At 35.8% G+C, this 15943-nt stretch overlaps 2 long non-coding RNA genes across 2 annotated transcripts; one reads left to right on the plus strand and one right to left on the minus strand.

Moving 5' to 3' along the window:
• Positions 1 to 639: 639 nt before the first annotated feature.
• Positions 640 to 1764, plus strand: LOC141350075 (uncharacterized). The gene is made up of 2 exons (XR_012358023.1): positions 640 to 1259; positions 1306 to 1764. It is a non-coding gene; the product is annotated as an uncharacterized lncRNA (long non-coding RNA).
• Positions 1332 to 2768, minus strand: LOC141350074 (uncharacterized). The gene is made up of 2 exons (XR_012358022.1): positions 2510 to 2768; positions 1332 to 2052 (listed from the first exon to the last, which is right to left on the minus strand). It is a non-coding gene; the product is annotated as an uncharacterized lncRNA (long non-coding RNA).
• Positions 2769 to 15943: the final 13175 nt, after the last annotated feature.

Here is a 15943-nt window from a genome sequence, read left to right on the forward strand (position 1 = left end):
AATATGTTTTAAAAATATGCTTAATACATTTTGTAGAAAGTAAATCTTAAATAAATATAAATTGTTTTAACTTTCATTTATTAATAAATATTTTAAAATGTATTTCAGGGGCAACAATACATTCCTAATTTTACAACCCTCTTGGCCAAAATATAAATGTTTAGATTTTAGATTTCATGAATACTTTATAAAGTAAATGTTTGCAGTTGAAAGTATACTTAATTTTAACCTTTTCGAATCCGTTATGCATACAAGTTTGTAACAACAATTTTACAAATTCCAATAAATACAAATACTTTAAAATATATTTTTAATAAAATATTTCAAAATATACATTAAACTGGTATTTAATGTATATATTTGAAAATATATAATTTTTGCCGTATGTTTCCATTACCATGATTTTATGCATATTTTGAAGTATCACATTAAAAACGAGTAATGGAAATGCAAATTTTCAAATAAAAATCCATTTATTCGCAAAATTTGAGGTGGTTTTTGACGTATGCAAATGAAACGCATTTTCCAAATAAATTCTGAAGTAGGGAGCATTAAACCCACGTGACTGAACGTCTAGCTTGCTGTCGTTGTCTTTACCATATATAGAGCTCGACGTCATCGCAATGCCCTTGCTGCTATTCACCTTATTCCGCCACGCCCCTTTTTAATTCTTCGCTCTTCCGCATTTTGTCAACCGACTTCCGCTGCTAATATGGCACAGTGCATTCGGTGGTTAGTTTGGTGGTTAGAAGATTGTTTGTAGTTCACTATAACTTTAACGAAATGACAAATATCACTACTGCTGTAAATGTTTTAAATTAGGAGCACGGTTAAAACTTCATATGACGCTCGGATAGTCTTTTATTGTCCCATCAATCGTCTCGTGGTTAGACGATATGAAGCGGCCGCGGCAAGTAACCTGGCATATTTAATTACCTCGTCCTGTCAGGAGTTGATGGAGCAGCATTGAAAATTATTAAAAGTATGTCCACCAATATTTACACAGTGATTTCGTCTTTTTTAAAGCAAATGTGCACCTTAGCCAGTCCAATAACTATTTCGTTTTTATGTGGAACCATGATATAATTCATTTGCAAACTTGCCAACACTTATTCCTTTAAATCAGGAGACTTAAATCCTTTTAAGTGGAATCTACAAAGCTCACATATGGTTTAAGAAATTCCTTACAGATAATATCTGATCACACTGTAAAGGTTTATATAACTGCATGGCAGGTTACATCTGATCACATAGTAAATGTTTAATATAACTGCATGACAGGTAACAGCTGATCACATAGTAAAGGTTTAATATAACTGCACAACATCTGATCACATTGTAAAGGTTTAATATAAATGCACAACATCTGATCACACTGTAAATGTTTAATATCACTGCATGACATCTGATCACATATGAAGGTTTAATGTAACTTTACAACAGGTAAAGCAAGACCACCCTGCAATAAATTAAGACACAGCTTTATCGGAGTCATCAGGAGCTGATCCCAAGTGTTTATCTGGAAGCTGTTGGTGTATGTACTGGTAAAGTGCTTGGCGACTGTGTAATGGATGCAATATCAACCCTCTGTAAAGCTGAACCAAAGATGGTTGTTTCTCAGCAGAGATATGTACATTTGTGCCAGCTCAACACATTGAAGCAGTTTCTCGGACAGGGTTTACAGGACTAGGATTTAATTATATTAGGACATTTTAGTTTTTACAAACAAACCCTACAAAAAAACAAGACTGGTGCGCATCTTGTGACAAAACAATGGCACTTATATATGTTGAGGTATGTCAAAGGTGTTTTTATATTATTGTAGCTCAAATATGCATTTTAGCCTGGGACCAGGATAAGCCCTGTCCGGGAAACCGCACCATTGTTTTCCCATATCAGATGTAGGTTGCTTCAGGTTGAGTTGTGATTTTAAAGTGTAGTTGTGGTCAGAGACGGATGGATCCTCCCATTGTGTTTCTGCATCACAGTTTAGGAACATGTTGATTGTATCATCCTCACAGTTGTCCACTGCATCACTACACATCAATGCATCTGTGAAAATAATATAACCATAAACATTTTTATGTTAGTATTTAAAATAAACTTGCATCATGAGAATTAATAAATAAATGGTACCCATACAGAACAGTGTGTAAGAGAGAGATGCATTAAAAAGAGACAGTAACATTATACACACAACCTTTAACTTCAGTGTTAAATAATACATTGTTTAATAGGTCATTATCAATATCTGAATGAGAAATGAACTGACATTCTAGCATCTGAAATCTCAGTAACTTGTAGGAATCACGTGGGCTACTGTAAGAATGCAATGTACTATAATATCTCGTTGTACTATCGTAAATATAAAAATATAGGTGGACAATTAAAACCATTCAAATAGTTGCATTTTATAAACTAACGTTACTGATCTTAATTGTATTTGTAGAACGTACTTCACAAATCTAACTTTAGGCGAACGAGCACAAAGTTAGCTAAGATAGCTTACCTGAAACTGGCCACCTTTTCAACACCCGGCGTGGTTTAAAGTTACCGGAACATCGTAGTCGAACCATTACTTGGGGTAAGGGTGTTCCTCAGTTGGCTTAAAATTGGTAAGAAAGAACCATAAAGGCGCTCGAGTGAGCTTTTTAAGCTTAACGCGTCGCCTTCAGTCACTGCTTCAGCTGCTCATCGTCTATGCGGCCGGAAGAACGTTGACAAAATGAGCGAAATGGCGCCGCCCTTGTTGTCGTGAAAAATAAGGTGAATAGTGCATTCATCAACATCAGCATTTTTTGTCTGTGCACAGCATTCAGTTTGCCAATTTCAAACTGCACTGCTTATAAATTAATAACTTGCCTCATTGTGTCTACATGCAGTCCTGTCTCCATTTTCCAAGTGTGTCTTGTTTTGTTTACTGTTGGTTACTAAGTTACCAGTACCACATCATTCGCTCAAACAACTTGATGGAAACGCAGCTAATTCGCTTTTGTTTGGTTTTCTTTTTGCGAATTTTGAAAAGATTTCCTTCACATTGGAATGGAAACACAGTTAATTTCACTCAAAACAACTGCAATACCTTATGCATTCTACTCCTGATTATATAAAAGCTATAAGCAGAAATGTTGTCTGTTCCTTTAAGAGCCAAAAGAGACACATCTGAAGGCCATGTGTATCACGCACACAAACATGCAACAAGGATTTTATGGCTTTTGGATTATTGTTGTTATGAAGACTTCTCTGGGTTCGAAGCATTGGGATGGGTGTGTGAATGTGTTGAAAAGTTTTCAAACAAACTCGTACTGTAATCATTAGTGCTGTGCCAATGATGCCTCCCCTGCCTCTAGTGTTAACTACTGGTACTGCATAAAACGCACAACCCCATAATGTTTCAACATTTGATATATTAAACATGATCATTATTTATCATAAGTCAAGGTACAAACATTTAACCTAATGATAAACTTTTCCTATTGAAATTTCTCTTTGTCACTGAATGAAGTTTGTTTTCGCAGTCTGTCCTGACTGAACTGAGACCAGCAGTACAGTCATCTAATAAGTTCATCTTTGTGGTTCTCAGAGAAACATGTAATAAAGAGAAAGAATTTATAGTTATTTTATCATAATTAAAGTGATGTGTCATGGTTATTAATATGTCATCAGCTTATACATTAACAATATGCAACACACTAGTCGTATTATACTGTAACATCCTTTTATTTGTACGTTCTACAATCTTAATTATTCTTTGTTTATTCAAGTTCAAGATTTCATATAGAAAATTTTTATTTAGTTTAGATCAAGTGTTGACGTACATAAATGACTATTTTGTATATCGTTTAAATACTCTACAGATCACTCAGTGAACTTACTGAAGACTTTATAAGTCATTCATTTGAGGTGAATCACTGTGTGTGTGTGTGTGTGTGTGTGTGTGTGTGTGTGTGTGTGTGTGTGTGTGTATGTGTGTGTGTGTGTGTGTGTGTGTGTTTTAGACGTGGAAACAGAACGAGTGCAGATGTGGATGGCTGTAGTCCAGTGCTTGAGACGCAGCCAAAAGACCAAACCATCTGAGTGGAAAAACAACACAAAGACTTTAGTAGGTCAAACACACATTAGACAACCGACACAATCACTGCACAGAAAGAGAGAGACAGAGACAAAGAGACAGACAGATGGGAAGGTGATGTGATCCTCTCTGTCCTCTGCTCTCATTTAAGGCAAGAAAATTTACAGCAATCTGTGGGGTCGGCAGTCTCTCCTTTCCTATCTCAAAATTCCCCAGGACACTCCACAGGAGGCCGGACAAACATCTGGGATTTGCATTTCGGTTTCTAATGGGGAGAGAGAGAGAGAGAGAGAGCGAGAGAGAGAGGGATAAAAAAAGGGATAGGTAGATAGAGATGATAGAGAGAGAGAAAGAGAGAGCAAAAGAGCGAGATCCATGAAGACTCAGGTGTCACAGGTTATTCACAGACATACAGTTCAAATATCAGACCACCCACAACTTCTGACCTCTTGCAGAAAAAAAATCATGTTTAAAGAAAAAAAAAAAAAAGGTTGTTAAATTATTGTGTAAACACCGTAAATAGCGGTGAAAAAAACTGTAAAGAATAATGTATAATTTATTCAAATATAAAAGCTGGTGTTATTTTTTCACCCTCAAAGAGTGATTATTGAAAAAGAGACACATACAAGAGATCTTCATCTTACTAAGTATATTTAACATGTTAGGGGTTATAGGGACGGTTGACAGGACTTAAAGGAACAGTATGTAAGAAATGTATATCAATTAATCATAAAATGGCCCTGGCATGTCACTAGACCAGTGGTTCTCAAACTGGGGGCCCTGAGATTGTGCCAGGGAGGCCCCAGTTTAATGACATTTTATATAATACATTAATTTATCACAAATTCTGTGCAATTAAACTTTAGAAAAATAAGGTTACTAACCCACAGCACTACATTGTATCATCTAATGTTTTGTTTAATTCAGATTTTAAGTTTTGGAATATTTTATGTCATAAATTTTCTTTGGGGGGCCATGAAGGGATGAACCGTATACAAGGTGGGCCGCATACCAAAAACGTTTGAGAACCACTGCACTAGACATAAGTATTTGAAATGAACATGATTCCTTAATATCACTGACAACAGTGGTCCGGCCAGGATATTGTCATTTAAAAAGTGGAGTTGCAGCCCTCAACTGATGTTTATGTTGTCATGTTGTGTATTGGCCACCAGTTGTGTGATTGCAGTACCAGTTTTAGCCACAATCCTACATACTGTTCCTTTAAAGGTGCAGTGTGTACATTTTAGAAGGATTTTTTGACAGCAATGCAATATAATAAAGATAACTATTATCAGTGGTGTATAAAGACCTTATATAATGAACTGTATTGTTTTTATTACCTTAGATTGAGTCGTTTTATCTACATACCCTGCGGGTCCCCCTACATGTAAGCCGCCATTTTGCGCCGCCATGTTTCTACAGTGGCCCTAAACCAGGAGTGGGGAACCCTGGGTCCTGCAGAGTTTAGTTCCAACCCTAATCAAACACACCAGAATTTTATTTCCAAGTAATTCTGAAGATTTTAATTAGATTTTTCAGGTGTTGTTTAATAAGGGTTGGAACTAAACTCTGCAGGGCAGTGACCTTCCAGGACCAGGGTTCCCCACCCCTGCCCTAAATGGACCAACTGCTCTACAGAGAGCATTTGTCACTATGTTGTCTCAGATGATGCCATGTCTGTCCTGTGACGGCTATCGTAGCTTCTCTATGTGCTTCGAAAGGAGAGGTGCAATTCGCAACCTCACCACTAGATGCCACTAAAATCCACACACTGAACACTTTGCACCAAGCAAAGTCCCAGACTAAAATGCATGCCCGGGCAGTCTTAACTGATAACATCTTAAAGCAACACTAAAGAGTTTTTGCTCTTTGCTCCCCCTACAGGTTAGAAGCGGAATTGTCCATTACCACTGACATAAATACTGCAGCATAGCTGGCTCTGATTGGCCGATAGAGGGCTGCAAAGCGGATGTGAAAGTGCCGTTCACCCTGTTTCCTGGTTCAAACTTTTTTGGAAACGTTATTTTAATGTAAAAAAAACTCTTTGGTGTTGCTTTAAAATATATCACTGACCTTGTTTTGTCTGAAGATGCAAACCTGTAATGATTTTTTGTAATGTATGTTTGTAAAAACTGTCCTGATTTAACCAAGGCCTAGTCCTGGCTTAATTTAAACCCTGCCTGGGAAACTGTCCCAAAGTAGAAAGTAACGCTCTTTGGCTTTATAAAATTAAAAAATATATATTTAAGTTAGATTAATCTTTATTTTATACAATCATCAACACACACATCTCTGCTACAAAGGAACACTTAAAGTTTGTTTGTGGGATCTACCGTTATTGTACAAATACACAGAAAGTGACAGGAGTGCAAATGTTACAACTTATCCCATAGGTGGGGTTCATGATAACAAACAGAGGGTTTGTTGTAACACTTGCTAAAAATTGAGTTTAAACACAACTATTTAATACAATTCTGTCTATATACTAAAGGTGGATATTATTTATATATCTGCACACATTCATCCATCCATGATCCTTCATCTAACTCAGATTGTAATTCTGTAAAGCTCCATTGTCTCGGCTTACAGTGAATGTATTACACAAACACGTCTCTCTTATAGTTCAGTCAGTGTGAGCATTATATACATATATATGAAAGTAAATTGATTATTAAGTATGGTAACCCATATTTAAACCATACCTCTATATGGCATTGCAATTCATAAACACACACACACACACGGAGCATTGGGCAGCTATTCAATGGAGCTAAGGTGCTTTGCTAAATTGGACCAGAGTTGTTTCCTAACAGTCTTGGTAATCGAACGAGTGACCTTCAGGTTACGACTCTCTAACCACTCGGCCACGACTGCCCCCCCAATATATGTGGCCCAAGCTTTCTGTCACGTGTCCAAGTAGGCTACACAAGACAAGAATGATCACATAACAATATTTCATTTCTGATGCACAGCCCTTAAAGAGAGACAGACGTGAAATATATATCCAACACATTTTAAACATAAACCATGTGTGACAACTTAACATCTATGCAACCATTAAATACGAACCCTGAGAGCTGTCATGTGTTAACGGTCACGTTCATTAAATAGTCATGCATGATACTGAACTACAAGTAGATTATTATTTAATAAACCGAACTGGTCAACTTTAGAAATAAAGTTTTCTGAGTTTTCATTCCTTACACTCAAGATGAGCAATCCTGTAAGTTTTCTGTATGAAGTCAGTCTAGTTGAGCATCCAGTAGCAGAAGGTCAGAGGGCTTCTGTTCATCTGGCTGATGAGAATCTGACACGACACAATGAAGAGGCTGAAACCCTAATGAGATTCACAGATCGATGAATCTGAACACACACACACACACGAGAAAGATTATTGATTGTGTTCTTCATGCTGGTGACAGGAATCTTAAGATCTTAGCCTTCGTGTGAGGAAAACCCCCGGAGGGTCACAAACACAAACTGTGAGACGATCAGCGTCCTGAAATCTCTCATTCATAAGAGAAAATCAGCTGGACAGAGATGAAATGCAGCTGATGCTTGAACACGTGACAAATGTGTTTCTATACAGATAAACAAAGAATGAAGACAACTACAAACACATCAAAAAGATTAATGTTGACAATGAATACTGATGACAAAAGATGTAAAGCCCTTTTCACACAGAGATTACGAAAATACATGGAAAATGCGTCCGGGAATTGTCTGGGATCGTTTGACTTTTGGTTCATTCACATTGAGGGTGGGATTTCTGTTGCCATATTAAACGTTGCATTGTCCCCTATTCACAGTAACAGTAGTGCTCAATCCTGTCTAGTTCTTCCAAAAAAGCTAATTTTATCAAACTGGTGCCATTGTTTCCAGTCAGACATATTAAAGGGGCGCAGATGCTATGTATGGCCAGTCAGACTGGAACTGGATATTTCCAACACAATCTCTTGGCAAGTCGTGTTATAGTCACAAAATATTTGATTAATTTATTCGTGTTCATGGACACGATTTTCTTTTTCGTGTCATTTTATGTATTGATTTTCCTCATTTCCTCATTTAAATCATTGTCGCTTGGGGTTAGATTTGGAGTTGGGGTTAGCATGTAATTTTATGTATTGGTTTCTACATGTTTTTCTTTCGATTTTAAAACTATTTTCACTTGGGGTTGGGGTTAGAGTTGGGATTGGGTTAGGATGTTTGAAATATAGCAAAAAGTAATTCTAACCCCAACCCCAAGCGACAATGGTAAAAAAAATGTAAAAAACAATGAGAAAACAATACATAAAATAACACGAAAGAGAAAGTCGTGCCACAAACACGAAAACTATTTATAGAAATTTGTGTTGACTGACACAAAAAAGACATTCGTGCTCAATGGCACAAAAAAAGCGGAAAATCGTGTCCATGAACGAATAAATTAATCAAATATTTAGTGACTATAACACAACTTATTTCAGTCAATATATATTTCAGTCAATATATAAGTGGGCCATCCAAGACTAAAGATGATGGGCCTAATTTTTAAAATGCTGCATAGAAAATGTCTTTAATTTAATCTTACGATCATTTCCAAAAAGTGCGCAATGTGATTCCAGCGTTATCTCATGAGAATTTGTACGAGTTGGATAATTCGTATTAATTCATACAACCACATTTGTAAGTTTTGGTACGATGTGGCTTGACCCCTGTGACGTTGGGGTTAGGGGTTCGGTTTCGTTGTTGTATTTTCTTAAGAATCGTAAGATTTTGCACGATTAACTTCGTATGAATTGATATGAATTAGCCAACTCATAAAATATATATGATTTCTTGTGAGATCAGGCTGGTGATTGATAAAACGAATGTACGTATAAAAAACGCGTGTACGCTAGGGTGGCCATTCGTGCCAGTTCCGCCGGACACCTCCCGAACATGTTTTCGGGTTCGTTCTCGAGAAGTCGCGTTGGTCGACCGCATACGTCATCAAGGTTTAATATTTCGGGTTTAATTTCAGAAAAGCAACCGTTACATTTTAAGGTAAGAATGAAACTACAATGATTGGATGTCTTAAAATAAATAAATTTTAATTTTCTAATGTATTTAACTGAAATGTGAGAACCTCGATGATGACGTATGCGGTCGAGCAACACGACTTCCGGAGAACGAACCCGAAAACATGTTCGGGAGGTGTCCGGCGGAACTGGCACGAATGGCCACCCTAGTGTACGCTTCACTTTCAGATGTGACATCTATAAATCGCAAATGACCTCATAAGATTTGCAGATTTCCGCCTTTAAACATTGCTTGATTAATGTCATTGACACATAAAATAGCACCTGTCAATGTTTACATTTTTTTCAAGCAGCAAGAATGGCCAAAAACCTGCAGCAATCGGACAAGCAAAAGTGCGTACATCTGCTCAGACCCTGACGTGGAGCTAAGCACTTTCCCACGTCAAAGACAACTTTATAAATATGAACTTTGGTGTCGACTTTTGCATTATAAATGAGGCCCTATGTGTCCTGTGAGAAAAGTATAAAATAACAAACATAATAACTCATCATTGCCTCTCTGCTTATGCAAAATATGACGCAGAGTTACACACAGAGCTGTAAGATGGTATCAGGAGGTACAGTAGGCGGCTTTGAAATGACCTGCAGTGAAAACAGCGTGACAGTTTATTCTGTCTCGAACAGAGAAACTTCAGGTCTAAAACAGATGAAAGTAAAATCGTAAACGAAAAGAGAGACTGATTTAAAAGTAGCATCCATCTATCCATCCATCCTCTTCTTTTATGAACGAGTCCACACTAGCCGTGTAATCACATCTCTCTTTGACTGATATCTGGCTCTTTGAGAGATCTTTTGAAGACACGTCGTCTTTGAGAGGGTGTTTTGTCTTCGGGGCGAGTTTAGACCAGCACACAATCGCACACCTGACAGCTTCATCACAGGTAAACAGGGCGAGGTGCGGCGGTGGGGTCCATTCAGAATAAATCACTTTCTCTCAGTGAGTTAGACACGCAGGTGCTCAAAACATCTAGAAAAGGAGATAATTTAAAGTACAAAGTCAACAAGCAATCCAAAATAAACGCATTTTTCTTATTCCATGCTGGAATAAAAAGGATATGTTGTGTTTTGGTGCTGGTATCACCAGCAAGACCATGCTGGTTGACCAACATACACATTGTCTTGCTGGCCACTAGCTATAAACCAGCATGGGAATTATGCTGGTCTATGCTGGTTTTTCCAGCAAGGTTGTGAAGTTTCTAACATTTCTTTTCAAATAGAAAGAAGTTATTGTAACAACTTACTCATGGAAAAATATGGTATACTTGAATGTACTACAATATACTTAAATACCAGCATTTGCCGACATTTTTGTGTTAAATGATAGTGTATAAGTTATACAGGTTTATACAACATTTCTTTCTGGTTCTCGAATCTGATTGGCTAAGAGCTATACGATATTGTGCTGATAACGGCACTGTAACCGCTTCACCTTTCGTATTATTTCGCCACCTAGTGAATGGAGGTCCTAAGCAGGCTCATCTCTGAATGGAAAAACACAGACGCGCTGTTTGAATCACTCTCCGTGTGTCTCATTAGTTTACTAGCGCTCTTGTATGTTACGTTAAAGTTAATGGGAGAAATGTCTTGTCACATCGTGTGGACGATTAACACTTGGAAAGAGGAATATAAACACTCGTTTTTTTCTGGAGCTATATCTTTTATCAGAACGCGAAAACACAGTGGAACTGCAGGTAAGCCCCGCAGCTTTTAAATGTGGACATTGATCATTTACTTTATCGTGACGTGACTATTAAAACATGTTATGAGATATCGCCACTGGTATATTTATAAGCAGCATGCAAAAACATATCTCTGACACTTATAAAAAACCGTTTTATATAGTACTGACAAGAACAAAGTTTAATAATAATAATCGAGTGCTCGTATCGCGTTAAGAATAAATGAGAAAGCAATAGTAACGTTACACAAGTATAGTTTTATTAACTTTTACCTCGCGCCAAAACAATAACAACACAAAAGACACTAAATATGAATAAAAAACAAGTACTAGTTTGATCATGACACCAAATACTGCTGATTTGATCTCATTTTGACGATCATAAACAAACAAGGCCAACATGAGAGCCAGGGTATCTCTTTCAGAGATGTAGCCCAGAGAGGGCGGTGGTCAGCGGGGCGAGTGAACACTGATGTCCGCTCATGCTTTGGTTCTCATTTGTACCGAATCTCACTAAGCAAACGTTCAAACAGGCGCTATCTTTACTAATCGACTGCAGATTTAAATATAATACAAATACATTCTCGACTGAACTAATCTTAAAACTACACTTTGTGACCAAGAAACGGTAATATAAAGTAACGGCTTTTCTGTCCATTGAGTTGTTATGAGCTTCAAAGCAGCCGAAAGTTTTACCTGTCATTCTGGCCGCCCTCAAATCCGTGGCGGAAGAAGTAGTTCTCAAACAAAGAGGCTTTTAAAATAACTCCGTTGTTGTTTTCTAGTTTTCGTTTTTTAAACGTGTGCCGTCGAACTGTTGTATAAAAGCAATATCGCTCTCGGATTCGTGTGATATAGCTCTATAGAGCTATATCACACTCCTACTCGAGCGATATTGCTTAAGTAGCCTTGTGGTTGGGAAGTCGAGGTTGTAATCCAAGAGTTGCTGGTTCGAGTCTTACAGCCGGCGGGTTATGACTGTGGTGACCTTGAGCAAGTCACCTTAGCTGCCCACTGGTCTGGGTGTTTGTGTGTTCACGACTTGCAGTGTGTTTGTTCACTACTCTCTGGGATGGGTTGAATGCAGAGTTCACATTTCGACTATGCATTGCATACTTGAAAGCTTGTCACTTTCACACTACAAATTAAAAGTATAGTTCTACTAAAGTAGTGTATAATACTTCAATTGGATAAAATAAATGGTCTCATAAAATAGCACTTATTTATCTTAATTTATTCCCCGCCAGCCATTTTTTGAAAAGTTGCCTGCCAGCATTTTTTTGTGATTTTCACAAAAGTTTCACAAAATGCCTTCCATGAAAATTTTCTTCAAAAAATATATAAACATACAAATATATCAAATGAAAGAACAGACCCTCTGCTTTCAAACAAACAAACTAAACGAAAAAAAAAAAACCTTTCCTCCTATCTATATTTTTTCTCTGCTTATAAACTTTTAAATATGGGTATTTTTCTTAAAAAATATTTTTTTAGCAAAAAGCTGAAATAATTGCATTTTTGTGAAGGAATCAGATTCGGAACGATTATCAAAACATACACAGAGTTTAAAATAAGTACATAACGTTTTCGCTTCACTTTTTTATAAATTGGGTAAGTGCTTTCTAGTGGACAATCTCGGTATTGCAGATTAACATAAAAAATCACAGGAACATGTTTTTTATGGAAAGTTGTCTATTAATTGACGAGATAACTCCTCAATGGCGGGGATAGAGTTAATATACAAAAACGGTCAAAAATTAGTGCATAAAAGTAGTATATTTTTAAGTATATTTATAGTTGTATTAGTATTAGTACTGGGCAAAGATAAATCGCAATTAATCGTATAAAAAATAAAAGTGCATTTTTAATATATGTGTGTGTACTGTGTATAATTATTATGTATTTTTAAACACACACACACACACACACACATACATATATACATTTCAGAAATTTTTTATTTATATATCCATTTTTATTGTTAATATAGAATATATAAAAATATAAATAAATATATATATACACATGTAAATGTTTCTTAAGTACATACACACATATATTTTGGCAAAAATGCACTTTTATTTTTTATGTGATTAATCGCGATTAATCTTTGCCCAGCACTAATTTGTATATATTAAATGTGCTTAAAGTGTATTTTAGTACTTTTTAACATTGGTTTTATATATTTATTGCAATATTCTGAACATAAAAGGGCAACAGAGTATCTATTAAATATATAAAATATGTCAACTATAATGATAAACAAATACGAAAAAAAAACATTGAAATAATTTACACAGTATTACAATTGTAGTCAAACGACAGATTTAAGGCTTTACCCTTGGTTTACTTTATGTAGCACATTTTATATTCATGTTATTTCGTAGTAATCCCCCTCATCTATCAAAGGCAACTGTGGAAAGAATTTCCATAAAAGTTAAGATGCTCATGCAGTAAAGGAAAAACAATGAGCTGGTAAAGCCTGTTTGTTCTTAACGCATACATGCATATGTTAAATATTAGGCCTAGTTGTGTGATATGCAATATAAATCTTCTGTGAAAAACTGTGAAAATATTAAATAACCATCTTAAGACAAATGCTTAGTGAAACATTCAACACTGTGCACTGTCAGAAAACATGGTTAAAATGGTCCTAACCCTTTAAAAAGGTCCTAATATGTATCATTTAGGTACAGATATATACATTTGATACCAATATGAGGTACTAATACTCTTTAGGTGCACAGGTGTACTTTTTGAAAGGGTACAAACACATTGACGGCTTATTTTTTTACCATTTTTCTAACAGTGTACATCACTGTAAATTGTATTATTGTTGCTTATTGTGACTATAAAGAAGCATCAAGAGAATAACACTGAAGACATGATTTCACAAAAAGCTGTTGATGAGCAGAACGAAGACGGTCAGTTAAATCCACACCTGCTTTCTATCATCACCTCCGCTGTACATTCATTTTCAATAATTCAACAGTCTGTCATCAAGTATTCGTAACAAAATCTTTTATTCTGGAGTAGCAAACACTGATGCTAATGTGATCGGTTTTAACACCTGCTGCTGTTTCTTCTCCCATAATGCCCTGCTGCGTGACAACAGCTGACACCGAGATCTTCCTGTGCTCTCACAGACCCATTTATATGCTAATAGACAAACATGCACGCACACCCCCGTCCTTAAATGAACCCGATCATTAGTCACAATGTGCATGCACATCTGACTAAACACAAACACATATACAATTTATTTTAGGGTTTAAATACAGCTGAAACATTTACAAATATTAACACAGTACAGATGCAGAAAACAAACACAACAGGATTCAGTCCACTTGCACAAAATAATCAGTCTTTCTCATTGATTATGCATGCACACGCAGACACACACATGTGCACATGACACGTTCATGCTGTGACCCCGCTTGACCTCTGAACCCTGTGTTTGACAGGGTGAGGGGTTGAAAAGCTTTGTTCGCTTATAAGCGTCTGCATGCTTCACTCAAGTTGATTTTGAAAAATGAAAAGATTGTATCTGTTGTTCATAGTTTTTGACATACAAATGCATCATCACTACAAGTCTGCACATGCTTCCTATGTCGGTATCACAGACTGATGATAATACCACAATAATTTGACATAAATATTACTGAATAACTGCATGTTCCCTTTAAATCCTACTACCACAGTACCATGTTTAACAAATACGACCCTGTCTGTGAAATTCAGGCTAATGTCTTGTAAACAAATGAGATGAGGAGCGTTTGATTTCATTCATTTTCATGAACTTAGTCAATAATGGGGTGGTTTCCAAGACAGTGAATAGACTAGTCCTAGACTAAAATATAAGAACTGTCCAAACTGAAAACCACTTGCACTGACATCTTAAAATACATCAGTGCATGTTTGTTTTACATCAAATGCACACCAGTAATGTATTTAGTAAGGCATGTTTGTTAAAAATAGTTATATTTTCCTAATTAAACTAGTCTTGGTTAAAGATAATCCCTGTCCGGAAAACCACCACAATATGTTACTTACGTTATGTATCATATGTATCATTTTAGGTTGAAAACAGTAAATCACCAAAAATAATATTGACCAATATATTTTTTGGCCATTTTTTATATTTTGAAAGCATTTATATTCACGTTGCATTGGAATAAAAACGTTATACATTTTATACAAACGTTTATACTTTTTTATTTACAGATTTTTTGCCGTATGGGTTGTAAAATTAGAAATGTATTTGTTGCCCCTGAAAAACATTTTGAAATATACAGTAGGTTAATATATGAAGGTTAAAAATAAATATATTTTCAAATTCAAAAATATATTTAATTAAGCTTTACTTTCCTACAAAATGTATTTTGCATATATTTAAAACATATTTTTGGTAACACTTTACAATAAGGTTTATAAGTTAACATTAATGTATTAACTTACATTGACAAACCATGAGCAATACATTTGTTACATTCTTTATTAATCTTTGTTAATGTTAGTTAATAGAAATAAAGCTGTTCATTGTTTGTTCTTGTTAGTTCACAGTGCATTAACTAACGTTAACAAGATTTTAATAAAGTATTACTAATTGTTGGAATTAACATTAACAAAGATTAATGTATTAATGTATATGTAATTTATGTAGTTAACTAATGAACCGTTTTGTAAAGTGTTACCATATTTTTTGCCAAAAAATATTTTTATATTCCATATGGGTTGCATGTGTGAACGGCACATTTTTGTATTTACTGGGAAATTCATGGTATTCCCCGAAATTACTGTGTGAAAGATGCTGAAAGTTTTTATGTTTTGTAATAGATGTTTAAAAATCCTCCAGGTCATGAATCATCTTGGCTTTTAGCATCTTCTGCATATTTTAGACCCTGTTCACCAGTGACTGTATGATGTTGAGATTTATATTTAAGGATTATTAGGAACACCCGTTCAATTTCTCATTAATGCAATTATCGCACAACTTTGAGGCTGATGGGCTACAACAGCAGAAGACCCCACCGGGTACCACTCATCTCCAATACAAATAGAAAAAAGAGGCTACAATTTGCACAAGCTCAGTAAAATTGGACAGTTGAAGACTGGAAAAACATTGCCTGG

The sequence above is a fragment of the Misgurnus anguillicaudatus genome, chromosome 16 (assembly GCF_027580225.2).
Source record: "Misgurnus anguillicaudatus chromosome 16, ASM2758022v2, whole genome shotgun sequence".
Lineage (NCBI taxonomy): Eukaryota > Metazoa > Chordata > Actinopteri > Cypriniformes > Cobitidae > Misgurnus > Misgurnus anguillicaudatus.